Genomic DNA, 14,144 nt, shown 5'->3' with positions numbered 1-14,144 from the left:
CTTGAACACACCATAAAGACTGTCAACAAGCATGTGCTTTCTGTGCCTGCATGTAAGGAAATAGCTATCTATATCAGCAGGTATCAAAATTCTAGTTTAGTCATTCAGCAGCAAACCAAAACTAGGACTGCAGATAGCCTACAAACAGTAACCAAAGCAGAGCTCGCTTATCATTTTGAATACCAAACATTCTTTATTCCGTTCGGCTCATGTTATGAAAATATTTTGAATGCTCATGTAAGATGATGTAAAATTAGAACAGCCTTCTGTCTGTGCAGTCTTGACTATTTATTCACTCACTTCCATCACTTTCACATTTGTTCTTGTGCACTGAATTGTTCACTAAACAATTATTAACTAAATGTGAGCTCGACTAGACAGCCCGGCCCTAAACATATCTTAACGGATTTAAAGGCAATGGTATATTAAAAGACAACACAGAGGACCCGATGACCAACATTGTCTCTCTCTGTCATTCACTGCTTAAAGAAGCAGCCAAGAGAAAAAGTCTGGTGTATTATTTAGCATTTTGTTAAGCTGTCAATCTGTGTATGTTATTAATGATGCATGATAGGTAAAAAAATAAATAAATAAATAAAAAATCTACTTTAAACTGTGATTTGATTGTTTTTGATTGATTCAGTGTTTTCTATTTAACTGTAAATCTGTTTTGTGAAGGCACCAACAGTGAGGTTCAAAAAAAGCAGGACAGGAAGAAGCCCCTTCACCTATAAACTAAACTCTCATGCGATGAACATATCTTCATCTCTAAAGAAAAGCAACCACAGCAGGTTTCAGTTTGACTCTGAAGATGAGACGTGTGTAAGATGATTGACATTAACTTTTTTTCAGACTTTTCACTGAACAACTGAAGAAAATGTTTCACGTGTTTGTTTTGTTCTGTTTGTGCTGGTGGCGTCTGATTGGTAAGTTCTAAATCTATATATTTTTGGCTTAATATCAGTAACATTCTTCAAAGATGTTAAATGACATGGAAAATAATGGAAATTTATATAATAAATGTAGCTTCAACCAGTGGAGACTCAGACAGCGAATCCTCCATCAAGCCACTTTCAAATCTCAGGCCAGGCCTGGTTGTGTGATTGCAAGACTTGGGGGCATTTCAAAAACTTAGCATTTACCTTGCAAAAATAAGAGTTGATGCGGTTCATGATTCATATGTTTTTGACTCAGTTCAAATAAAATGCATTTAAAGTTTTTTTTTTTTTTTTTTCATTTTTTAATACTTTCTCTAATGTGTCTTAAGTATGAAAAAAAAATTACATAGAACTGTTTACTGTACCACAAGTACAATACATACATACAGTATGTGTACAGTTAATGTCATAAGTTTGCTCTGAAAGTAAAGTAAGCTATTTCACATAACAGATGTCTACATATAGACCACAAGACAAAATAACTGAGTTTAAACATAAAAGCCAGATCATATGATTATATACGTTTGATTTAGGGCTGCAACTGACGATTATTTTGATAATCCATTAGTTGGTTGATTATTTTTTCGAATTTTATTTCTTCATTTTATTGACAAAAACACAATATTCCAGATCCTACCCAATGCTGTCCTCAAAACAAATGTGCAAACTGAATGCTATGAACTTATGTATATATATATAATATATAATTATATTTTGAAGGATTTAAGGATCTTCAAATGCAAACTGTTTGTGTGTGTGTGTGTGTGTGTTTTGCCAGTAATTTTCCATTGCTATGGTTTGAGGTATAATAACACTTGTTGGATTTGTGTTCATTGGATGAAGTCTGAGCATTGAAACATGAAACTAAGATTATTCAATAAATTCTGCTACTTTTTATCATCATCACTTCGACTTCTGCTTCTGCTCTTCACTGTTTTTTTCTCAGTCAACCCCAACTCTCAGTGTCTCATGTTGGTTTCTTGAGCATCCGTGAATGTTCGCACCTTCTGTAATAGTTATGTGTAACACATAAGCATATTTTATGTGAACTGTAGTTGATTCATTTTTTTTCTGTAAACAAAAACACAATATGCAATTTACAATGAACATATCAATTTATCAAAACATATGTATGCATGTATATGCGTGTGTCCATATCTCAGCAAAAAAAAAAAAGAAAAAAAAGAAGAAATGTCCTCCCACTTTCAACTAATTTGTTTTCCAGCTAATTTCTTATTTCTTAATTATTTGTAAATGTTTGTATGAACATAAGAAGATTCAACAACTGAGACATAAACAAAATACATTTCACAGACAACTGATGAACAAAAAATGGAATAATGAGTCTCTGAACAGAGCGAGGGTCAATATCAAAGTAAGTAGTCGGTATGTGTGTCCAGCAGCTGCTTTAAAGGGGACATTGGACTGGGGTCAACCAATTATCAGCACCGATATTAATCTTTTTTTATGGTTATCGGTATCAGTCATTTTCAAAACCAATTTGATGATTAAATAATTTAAAATGAATTAAAGAAAGTTATTGTTAGAGCCCTTGTTATTCTTCATTTTGTCATTAATTAAAATTGTTACTCCAGACACATGTGACCCTGGAGCACAAAAGCAGTCTTAAGTCGCCGGGGTATATTTGTAGCAATAGCCAAAAATACATTGTATGGGTCAAAATTATTGATTTTTCTTTTATGCCAAAAATCATTAGTATATTAAGTAAAGATCATGTTCCATGACGATATTTTGTAAATTTCCTACTGTAAATATTTTAAAATTTAATTTTTGATTAGTAATATGGATTGCTAAGAACTTCATTTGGACAACTCTAAAGGAAAATTTCTCAGTATTTAGATTTTTTTGCACCCTCAGATTCCAGATTTTCAAATAGTTGTATCTCGGGCAAATATTGTCCTATAACAGACAATACGTCAATGGAAAGCTTATTTGCATTTCAGCTTTCCACTTTGCACTTCAGATTATGTATAAATCTCAATTTTGAAAAAATTACCCTAATGTGGTCCAGGGTCACATATATTGTGATTCAAAATATCGGTTATTGGTCAAATTGATCTATAATAATCGGTATCGGCATCGGTCGACCCCTAAATCAGATGCCCATATACCACAAGTTGGTATGATTCTTAGGGTCTTCATGAAATGTCTCTCTATAAACAAAGAAGCTGTGAGTTATCATCATATTTCTCATTGCTGAAAAACAGAATGTCGTGACTCAGTATTGAAACTATCTTATAAGAACCACGCGCCAGCGCTGACAACAGCGTTGCTATAGAATGTTTCTGTGTGTGTGCAGTGCAATCTCCAATCTCTCTCTGTGTCCGAGTGGAGTGTGTGCATCAATGAAAGCAGCGCATTGCATTTAGATTTACTTAGTTACAAAACCAAGCCTGACCTGAACCTGAAGCTATTTGTTAAATATTACCCTGAACCCGACCTGAGTAGCAGACCTCTAGTTTTGTACAAAACTGTTGGGAAGGAGGCGGTCTACATCCATATAAGGAGACTCTGTATATGGCTCGGTGGTGGTCTTATTCAAATAGGTAGCTATCTACATAGAAACCAGCTGCAAATTGAAGCAGCCCACTGAATGATTCAGACTCAGATAACCCATAACGAACTGGCTGTGTTTTTTTCTTTTCAGTTTTTCTGAGCTGGCAGACATGCCAGAAACCTAACTAATTGAAAAAAAAAAAAAAAAAAAAAGTGAAAATTTCATCCGATGTCCCCTTTAAGTACTACTACAGTGCATCTCATCATCATGGACTGAGAATGAGTTGCCGTTTCTTACTGTGAGATGTTACTCCACTCTTCCACCAAGTCACTTGCAAGTTCTCAAATACATCTGGGGTACATATGCACGCATGGATTACAGACGCTGCAGTTTATTGCTCTGGTCACATCCTTCATGCCTCCCTGCACCAGAAAATGGCATGTTCATGCAACTGATCAGGGACCCATCTTTCTTCTGGTGTTTTTGCAGAGTCAGTAGAAAGGTCTCTTTAATGTCCAAAGTTATTGAAACTGTGGCCGTATTTGTCTAACAGCTGAAAACAACAGATATTTCAAGCTTATTTGGATTTTACAAAATTATCTTCAAAATACAATGGCCATTATTAATATTATTATTATTATTTTAAATTTAGAACTGAGCATAACCGAGCAAAGCTGAGCAAAACTATTCTATATTCCATTAAAAAAACCTACACTAATTTTTAAAGGTTTTTATTTTATTAATTTCCATGATTGTTCATGGCCTGGACATAATCCGTCCCTCACAGCACTTGTTTCCTCTAGGGTTACGGGAGCTTATCCCAGCTCTTCGGACAACAGGCAGGGGGACTGGGAATCACAAATTTTAAAATGAATTTATGTTCTGAATGCTTTTCAAATTACAATTAGTCACAAATGACAGCTGATTTCAGGATTTGTAAATCATCAGAAGCCTAAAACCTGTTTGTTCGTCAGGTGTGTTTGGTGATTCAGTGTCAGTGATGGAGGGAGATTCTGTTACGCTACACACTGATCATACTGAAATACTTGAAGACGATGATATACTGTGGAAATATGGAGTAGAAAAGTCTCTCATAGCTAAAATGAAGAAAAAGAAGCAACTCTTCTTCACAAATGATGGTCCTGATGGGAGATTCAGAGACAGACTGAAGCTGGACGATCAAACTGGATCTCTGAACATCACAAACATCACAACTGAACACGCTGGACTCTATAGACTAGAGATAAGTGGAGCAAAAAAAGCATCAAAAATATTCAGTGTTTCTGTCTATGGTGAGTAGAGATCATTTGATCTGAACTTCACATATTCTTATTTTATTTAAGGAATATTCAGTACAAGTTGAGCTCCATCCACAGCATTTGTGGTTTAATGTTGATTATAAAGAATATTAAAATACAAATATTTCCTTTCAATTCTTTAAAGAAAACTTCTCAGGTTACGAATGTAACCATGGTTCCCTGAGTAGGGAACGAGACACTGCATCCTCTAGGGGTTGCTATGGGGAACACCTCGTCGTGACCCGTGTCTGAAGCATACATTGAAAAAACACCAACGAATTGGCCGGCGACAGCCTCTGACGTCACTACGGGCGCGACTATAAACAGGCACCGGGAGAACACGTCATTCACTTCTTCGTCTGAAGCTTGCGTCCGAAGCTTGCGTCTGAAGCTTGGCAGGGAGCTAGAGGACGCAGTGTCCCGTTCCCTACTCAGGGAATCATGGTTACATTCGTAACCTGAGACGTTCCCTTTCAAGGGAACTTCGAACTGCGTCCTCTAGGGGTTGCTATGGGGAACAGTATACCCAAGCCGCCATGCTGAGGTGAGTGCAGGCCAGAATCATGGCGAACACTAAGTATCAACTCTACCATTTCCATGGGAGTTGCCCCTGGGACGTTTAGACGGCTGTCTGTGACAGTACCCCTTACGGCCAAAGGCCTAAGCTACATACCCAACTTAATTGTTAGGGCCTCGGCCCGGGGTAGAGCTGAAGGCTTGGAATCAGGAAAGATTCCTTTAAAGGGATATGGCTAAGAACATAGCATTTTATACTAAGTCTTGCCTTTCACACAGGGGCTACCGCTTGCTCACGCAAAAGCTTGTTGAAGGAACTGTCTCAACAGATCTCCAGTAGCAACACCCTGTTTAGATAGGTATCCGAGGATACATAGGTGGAGTGGCGCCCAAGATGAATGGGGCTTTTACCAACTCAAGAAAGGGCACGAAGCAACTGCGCGAAGTCCGCACCATATAGGATTTTAGAAAGAACGCAGAACACTAGCGTGCAAACTTACCACAGACTTCACGTGCACACTTACCATAGCATGGATTTTCAAATACTGTTCTAAGGAAGGGCTCTCGTGGCACTCTGATAGAGCAGCTCATAGATGGAATGGTGCATCTCAAAACAGTATGTTTGAGAGTCACCAACTCGATCTGTGGAAATACTGCTGGAGTGCTCTGGTGGAAAAACAGTGAACTCAGTCTCATATGAGAGGAGAACTCCGAATCCAGAGTAGCCCGCTCATAGGTGACCCTTCTTGGAAAAGGGGAGCACTGCTAAACTACCACGAGAATCGCCCAAATAGCCCCTCATGTTTGAGGGAAGCGATGCTTGAAGTGTATAAACGAGTACACACTGGCTGAATGGAGCCCAAGGAACCAAGGTCTAATCATCTCAAGAAAGGGAATGAGGCGGAGCGCGTAACCCTTACCATACAGGATTTCAGAAAGTGCACAGAGTCTTGCATGCAAAATTACCAATACGTGGATTTTTAGAAAGTGCACAAAGTGTTCACGTGCACACTGACCACTATGTGGTTTTCAGAAAGTACACAGAGCTTAGCGGGTGTACCTAAAGGTTCCTAAGCATCGCAGAGGCGCTGAACCGCACGGGAAAGGCAAGCTCAAATTTTACAAACCTCTAGCGAGGGGAGCATCACCTGAGGCAGCATATACAAGACTTCTGTAACTGCCACCTTCACTTCCCGCTGGATGCGACAGCACCTAAGCAGCCAGGAGACCCCTCAGGGTGACCTGGCCGGACATCCATGAAATTCCCTGCAGTGCTGTGCCACGCCTGATGATCAAGGAGGCTCCCGCAGAAACCTGTGATCTCAGCCACCTAATACTGGAACATGAAGCCGGATGGCTGGTGCTGACGAGTGTTTAGTAAACACTGTAACTGAGCACTGCAAAGGAAACTCACAGAGTTTATTAGTAGACACATAACCACCAGCAATTTACACATAAGTATATACATAAAGGGTTATTCCCACCCTCCTGCGCTGGAGCCCCGCTCAAGGGGCGCCTCCTTTTAGTCCGGACCATCAGTAAGGTAGTTGCAATGAACATAGAACCAGCCAAAAACATTATAGGTCCAGCATAGGAGACTGTTATGCGAGAGGTTTCCACCTAACCTCGATCAGGTGGAGAGCTGGTGGTGACAGGGGAATTAGGAAGGGGAGGATAAAAGCAGAAGTTAAAAATCCCTAAAGGGAATGAGTAGATACCTCGTTATCACTCTGATTCAGACGAGAACGCTGCCTCGTCTGGATCACATCCCTTAGGTTCTGCTTACCTCCTTGTGACCTACAATTCCTCTTACCCCTGCCCGCAGGTGGGGGAGGAGCGCGAGTCGTGACACTAGCCTTCTGGCCTGTCTTTGATCCTCAGATCGAGACAGGCCAGGACCCCTATGTTGTTCAGGCTCAGACCTGGACCTTCGTGGAACGAAGGATCTGAAAGCAGCGGAGTGCGCCTTCATCTCCCCGAACTTCTCGATCACCGTCTCAACGGAAATACCGAAAAGTTCAGAGGGTGAAACCTGAGCATCGAGAAGAAAGCCTTTTCTTTCTTCCCGATGTCTGCCAGGTTCATCCACAGAAGTCTCTCCGCTACCACCAGGGCCGCCATAGTCCTGCGCTTGGCAGAGGCGGCCTGCTTGGTAGCCTGGAGAGAGATCTGTGGTGCGGCGCAGCTCGGCTACCTGATCAGGAAAAGGCCTTCGCTTCTATCCAGGTCTCTTAGCAGATCAGTCTGATATGCTTGAAGCACCACCATCGTGTGTAATAAAGCCACAGCCTGACCTGCTGCTGCGTATGCCTTGTCATTTAAGTGAGATGTATTTCTTGAAGGGGTTTAGATGGCAAGGAGGGAGATTAAGAGAGGATGTCTCCCCCGCAGAAAGAAAGCTCTTTCTACAGGGGGCATCCTCTCATAGCAGTTTTCGCGCATCGTCTCGATGTCGGCAAAACTCTTATGCCGAAACCGATGTATGTGATAAGAAAACGGCCTGTTTCATTTGCTTTCGATCTCTGTATGGAGATCAGACAGACTGATCTAAAAAACAATTTTTAGTTCATAAAAATTGTCCTGTTTAATTAAATTGTTTTTAATGATTTACAGAAAATGATTAATGATTTACAGAAGACACCCACTAAAATGCCATTTAGTGTAGCAATAGTTATATCCTTTAAGGCATTTTTACAACAAAAATCATTTTATGACATATTAAAAGATTAATTACTTTTACCCCACACTAATTACTTGTAATTCTACATTTTTAAACTTTGCCAATATCCCAGGTTTTGCTCATTTGTCAGAAATAAGTTTTTATTTATTTAAAATACATTAAATTTCAGTATGATCACTGTTTTTTTATTTATTTTTTAACAGTGTTACACTGAATGACAATGGAACATTATTTCACCCACATTTTGACATTTTATTTTCCAAAAACTTACTTGAAACACTAGAAACTTTAATGTGCTTCCTATGTATATAAAATAACTTTTGTAAATTTCTTTTGATGTGGACACCTAAATGTCTTTGACCCTTAATCATTTTTGGGATTATAGAAAACCTCTGAAATAAGAGCTGAAAATAAATTGTTGTTTAGATTTATCAATATTTTCTTTATTCTCTGATGTTTTCAGCTCGTCTGCCTGTTCCTGTCATCAGCAGTAACTCTTCACAGTGTTCTTCTTCATCATCATCTCTTTTGAATGTTAATTTTTTATTTGTTTGTTCTGTGGTGATTTTGGTTCATGTGACTCTCTCCTGGTACAAAGGACACAGTTTATTGTCCAGCATCACTGTGTCTGATCTCAGCATCAGTCTCTCTCTACCTCTGGAGGTGGAATATCAGGATAACAACACCTACAGCTGTGTGCTCAACAATTCATTCACTAATCAGACTCAACATCTGGACATCACTCAACTCTGTCACACATGTGCAAGTACATCCACAAGTTATTCACTGAGCTGATCTCTGTCTTCTGTTGTAGATCAGACTGATTCAATCACTTACATTAATGACTGTATCTCTTTTACTCTCTTCCAGATTCAGTGTCTCTGATCGTGTTGATCTCTGCAGCTGCTGCTGGATCTCTGTTGATTGTTGCTGCAGTCGTGATCTTCTGCATCTGCAGGAAATGTAAAAAAAAAAAAAAAAAAGAAAGCTAAGGAGATCAAAAATAAAATAAATAAATAATGCATATGTTGAAAAATTTCAATGTCAAATGGAATACTTTGTTGTTTTAACATGTATGTGTTGTGTTATTGTTAATGTTAATGCAGCCCGGACACAGGAGAAAGACAAGACTGATGCAGCACTGTACAAATCAACAACTCGAAAAAAGGTAAGAAGTTGCAAGATATTGTAGCAATTAGTTAGCCTTTTTGTGCAATAGCATCAGACAGTCAATGAAAATACTAAAATCACTAACATACCATTATAGTACTTACATTTTGCAGCCCTATAAATTAATTAGCACAACTCAAAATGTATAATCATGCAGAAAAGTACTGTATTTTCCATCAATAACAAAAAAAAATATTATTGATAGATTATCGTTACATTCAATGATTACTTAATCAAAAAAAGACTTAATTTATTTGCTGTAGCCTACTGTTACAATTATGACTCCAGATGCAAATGATTATCCACAGATTGGTCAATTCCAGAAAACCTGCACAATATGTCCATTACATGATTTTGGCATTGTGATTTCATGACCTGAAAGGGCAAAGAGTGGAGAGGAGAGAGAGTGATAGAGCCAGTTCAGTAGATAGGGATTGTTAGGACGCCTAAGGGAATATGTCCAGGGCACCGGGGTTACACCTCTACTTTTTATGAGAAGTGCCATGGGATTTTTAATAACCACAGAGAGTCAGAACCCCGGTGTAACATCTCACCCAGAGGACGTGCTTGTTACAGTAATGTGTCTCCGTCACTATACTGGGACACTAGGTCCCACACAGACCACAGGGTGAGCAGCACCCTCTGCTGGCCGCACTAACACCTTGTTTTCCCAGGAGGTCTCCCATCCAGTTACTGACCCTCAACCAGTCTTAGGCTACAGGGGGATATGACCAAAACAATGACAAAAATTCACATTTAGAAGATATAAACATTCAAAACTTATTACAGTCTCTCACTTCTGCCAGTAAGGATCAATGATTTTGGTGACATCATTCTGCAGCTTCTCAGCAGATGTTCTCCAAAATCTGAAGCGTCCCCCGACCGCCCCCAAGACTTTATACGCTGAAGCTGTGGCTGAAATCGATCATTTGTTCAAAAGGAGTACAAATAGGTTGCTCTTCATGCCATGGGAATATTGTTCCCTTTCCCAAGCACATATCTTTGTGAGACATCTTTCTCAGCCATGATGGCAATAATCTCAAAATACAGGGCACGGTTCAACGTGGAAGATGACACTGACATTGTAGGCTATACTGTGCTTAAAAAGCACAGAATGTGATGTGGGTAATGCAAAATATATATAAATTACATGTTCAGCATTCATCTATACAGAAATGGAAAATCAATGCTCAGTGTTATTCATATTCACTTTTCAATTTCTTATTCAATTTCACAGAATTGATGTCTCATTTAATATATTTTTGGTTATAATTATTAAAGTTATAATTTTGAGATGACGGAGTGATCGGACATCATTCATTTGCATAAGCTGAGGACTTCCGCCGATATGAGGGCGAGTGACCACTGGCAATACAACACGTGATCAGCCTTATGCAAATGACTGTGATACCTATGGGGTGCAAACAGTCTGCCGAGTGATTACTGTGGAAGGAACACCTACTACAAAATATAGGCTATCCTCCAGATAAAAATATATACATCAAGTATAGATGAGAGGGATCATTAAACAATACATAAGCTACAATCAATTAAAATGTTCAAATCTTAAAAGGTATGTTCAGTCAATGTAGTTATTTTACAGAAACGTTAATAATGTCACTCTGAAGCTAAGTTTGAAGCTAAATTCTGTCATTATAACTTTTAAAAATGTTTTTAAACTGTTGCTCTTGAATGACTATATTTTTCCTTGCAGAAATTCAAGAAAGAGGCTGTGTATGGAAATATCGGCCCAAAAAGGTGATCAAATACCGGGATCTACTGGAATAAACTAATGTTATAGAGCTCATACAGGCCCTGACTTACACCTCGATAGTTTACATTCATTCTGGATGTGTTTTTTTTTTTCTTTTGACTGATTTGTTTTCAATTTTTCGATTTCACATTTTTTTTTTTTTTTTTTTTTTGAACATGCACTCTCATAAGATATTGTTATGCCTGAAATTTTGCTGCTTTATGTATTAGTTTATTGGTTCACAAATGCATTCAGAAACTCAACTAAATATTATATTTTTAGCTTAACACGCATGGAACTTTAGCCTATTAAATATTGATCTCACCCTTCAGTGTTCACTGTCACATAGCCTACTCTTGTTTAAATAAATAAAAAAATATAATAAAATAATAAAATAATATCGATTGCATAGTGTTGTACAGTGATCACATCTGCTCTGCTTGATATTTTGGCAAATTCAGCACAACCACATCATCTCTCTCTAGTGTGCAAAGCAGAATATCGCATCTCTCTAATTACAGACACAGAGCGCTATAAATAGATGCTGCTGTCCTCACAAAGGAAATGAACTAGTGATGTGCGCTTTCGAAACAAGGCTTAATAAAGCTTCGACACCTTTGTGTATCATTTCCAGTGATTTAGAGCGCGCAATCAGTCTGCCAAAGTCACGTGATCTCAGTAAACTAGGTTTTGTTACGTCATAACTGTTTCGAAATTTCAGTGGTTCGCCGCCAGGGGGCGATTATCTCTGAGAACCACTGAACCAGTGCCTATGTATGGCTTTTACCATGCTTTTACCTGATCTCGGATCAGTTTTATAAATTTCTAAGACATTTAGTGACACTTTTGTATAATAAAAAGGAACAGCTGTAGAAACAAATAAAACAAGTCCTATAATGTAATAACACAGGGCTATAAGACACTTTATACATAATAGTATTAGATGATTTGTCAATTGCATTTAATATATTACAGCTTTGATAAATCATTTGCAAGTGGTTTTTTAAAGGGGTCATATGATGAGATTTCAATTTTTTCTTTCTCTTTGGAGTGTTACAAGCTCTTGGTGAATAAAGAAGATCTGTGAAGTTGCAAAGACTAAAGTCTCAAATCCAGAGAGATATTCTGGATATTCTAGCCCCCTGAAATGGCTCGTTCTAACACGCTCCCACATCTCTACATCAGTATGTGGGAAGATTTGCATAACGCCACACAGATGTTCACGCAAAGAACGAAGGCGTACCTTTTATTCTCGGGGTGTAGTATTGTTGTTGCCGCCGCCTCCATGTCGTATAGACGCTGTGTGTTTCACTGTGAAAGCTAAACTGCTTTGTTTTGGCCTTCCAAAAGAGGACGATATCCGCTTTGTCATGCCTGGAGCTGATCCGTGCTGGTCGCTGAGGAAATACATCAACTTTGCATCGTGGATTGCCGAATCGGCTTTCACTGTGGACGAAGCAGCGACCAGCCCGGGGTCATCACATGTGGTTGCTGCAAGACCAAGGTTCTAGGCATCACAATGGCTGCATCCGAAAACTTAGGCAGGTGACTTGCTGCCTCGCTGCCGTATCAGGCAATGACTTTGCAGGCAGCGTTTTTGCACGAAGGCATCTCACAAAATTGATTTTGGACAGGCTTCTGAGGCAGTGTAACGGTTAAATGATCTACAGCTAAATAAAGAGAGCTTTGGTGATAACTAAGTGGATATTTCATTACTGCAATATCAATTTCTCGCTAGAAATTATATCAAAAGTGGAAAACTTTGATCAAAAACAAACATTTACACACAAACTGACCACCGACCGCAACTTTCAGACGCCATCTTTATTTTTTGGCTTAACTGTCACGGAATGGAACGCACAGGATTGTGGGATATCAAAGGCAGCGAAGGATACATCTATGCTGCCTTCAAAAAACCCGGCCGGATGAAGGCATCTCAGGAGACAGGAACTGAAGCTAACATTGAATTCGGACGTGCCTTGATGCCTTGGGATGCGTCCTCTGAAGGCAGCATTTTTCAGTTTTCGGATGCAGCCAATATGTTAAGAGGCGTAACATTTCCATCACATGCTTGAGGCATTCGGCCAATCCCAATGCGCTGGATAGCTGTCCAATCACAGCACACCTCGCTTTTCAGATAGATGTGCCTTGTGAAAATCGACTGGTTTCAGAAGGCAGGGCATAGAGGATTAACAATAATGTACAGTATGTGGAAAATAATGTTTTTTTAACCTTAAACAGCATAAACACATTTCATTACACCAAATACACAAAATAATGATCTTTTTAGCAGCATCATATGACCCCTTTAATGCATGCTTGGGCCGAGTTTTTGCTGCATTTACACTGTTCTGACCAGCAGGGGTCACCAGCGTGTGTCTAAACAACTGATTCAAATAGCTTTGTTTGATAAGACTCCGAGCCAGTCACTGCCCTGCCTTCTGATTCCTGTTTATGATAATAATAATAACAACAACAATCACAGTTAAAGACAAAATTGCTTTGATTTTTTTTTTAAATAAAATACACATTTCCATACCTTTCAAAGATTCTGAATCAGCTGTTTTGTTCTGAATAGAGTCACTGCAGTGATAGTAAATCACACCAGAAGAACAACAATATTTCTGCTAGAAGATCTAAAGAGAGATTATTATTATAGATTGACTTGATAAGTAACTTTACCAATATCTTTGACTCATATTTACACCTCTCTGCTGTCGTCAGCATGTCATCATGCTTCCTCTGTAAAACTCTCAGGTTACTAGAAGATTTTCAGTTGATGCAGTTTGGGTATTAGACAAAATACTGGTTTGCTAACTGGTTTTGGGTATCAGACAAAACTCTACTGACATGTTTTGGATATCCGTATGGATACCAACAGATGTCTTCTGATGGAATCTGGTAAAGACACTAAATCCAATATTCCTGACATTGAGATCCGATCTAACAGAGCCCAAGACTTCACCATGGGTCTTTCATCCCACGGTTACGCGATAGACTTCCGGGCCTCCACCCCATTGACTCCAATGGCTTCTCCATTCCTCTGGCTCCACTGTTGTCCTCACAACTGTTGTCTTCCAACCCCACAACTCCACCCTGGTCCTGTGTTCCTTTGACTCCACACTGGTCTCCACCTCGTCTGGCTCAGCTTCAGTCTTCTGATCCAGCAGCTCCACCATTTACAACAGATTCTCAGGCTCCACCTGTTTTTGAGTGTTCTGTTAAGTTCAGGACTATTACTGGTAAGTTATTCAAGGACTTTTAGCTTGAA

The 14,144-nt window shown here is 39.1% G+C and overlaps 1 long non-coding RNA gene across 1 annotated transcript; it reads left to right on the top strand.

Annotated features, from left to right (window-relative positions):
• Positions 1 to 8,607: 8,607 nt before the first annotated feature.
• On the top strand, positions 8,608 to 11,393 carry LOC122134994. The gene is made up of 3 exons (XR_006153251.1): positions 8,608 to 8,913; positions 9,057 to 9,118; positions 10,835 to 11,393. It is a non-coding gene; the product is annotated as an uncharacterized LOC122134994 (long non-coding RNA).
• The last annotated feature ends 2,751 nt before the right edge of the window (positions 11,394 to 14,144 follow it).

The sequence above is a fragment of the Cyprinus carpio genome, chromosome A22 (genome assembly GCF_018340385.1).
Source record: "Cyprinus carpio isolate SPL01 chromosome A22, ASM1834038v1, whole genome shotgun sequence".
NCBI lineage: Eukaryota > Metazoa > Chordata > Actinopteri > Cypriniformes > Cyprinidae > Cyprinus > Cyprinus carpio.
This window is presented reverse-complemented; position numbering and strand designations above follow the sequence as displayed.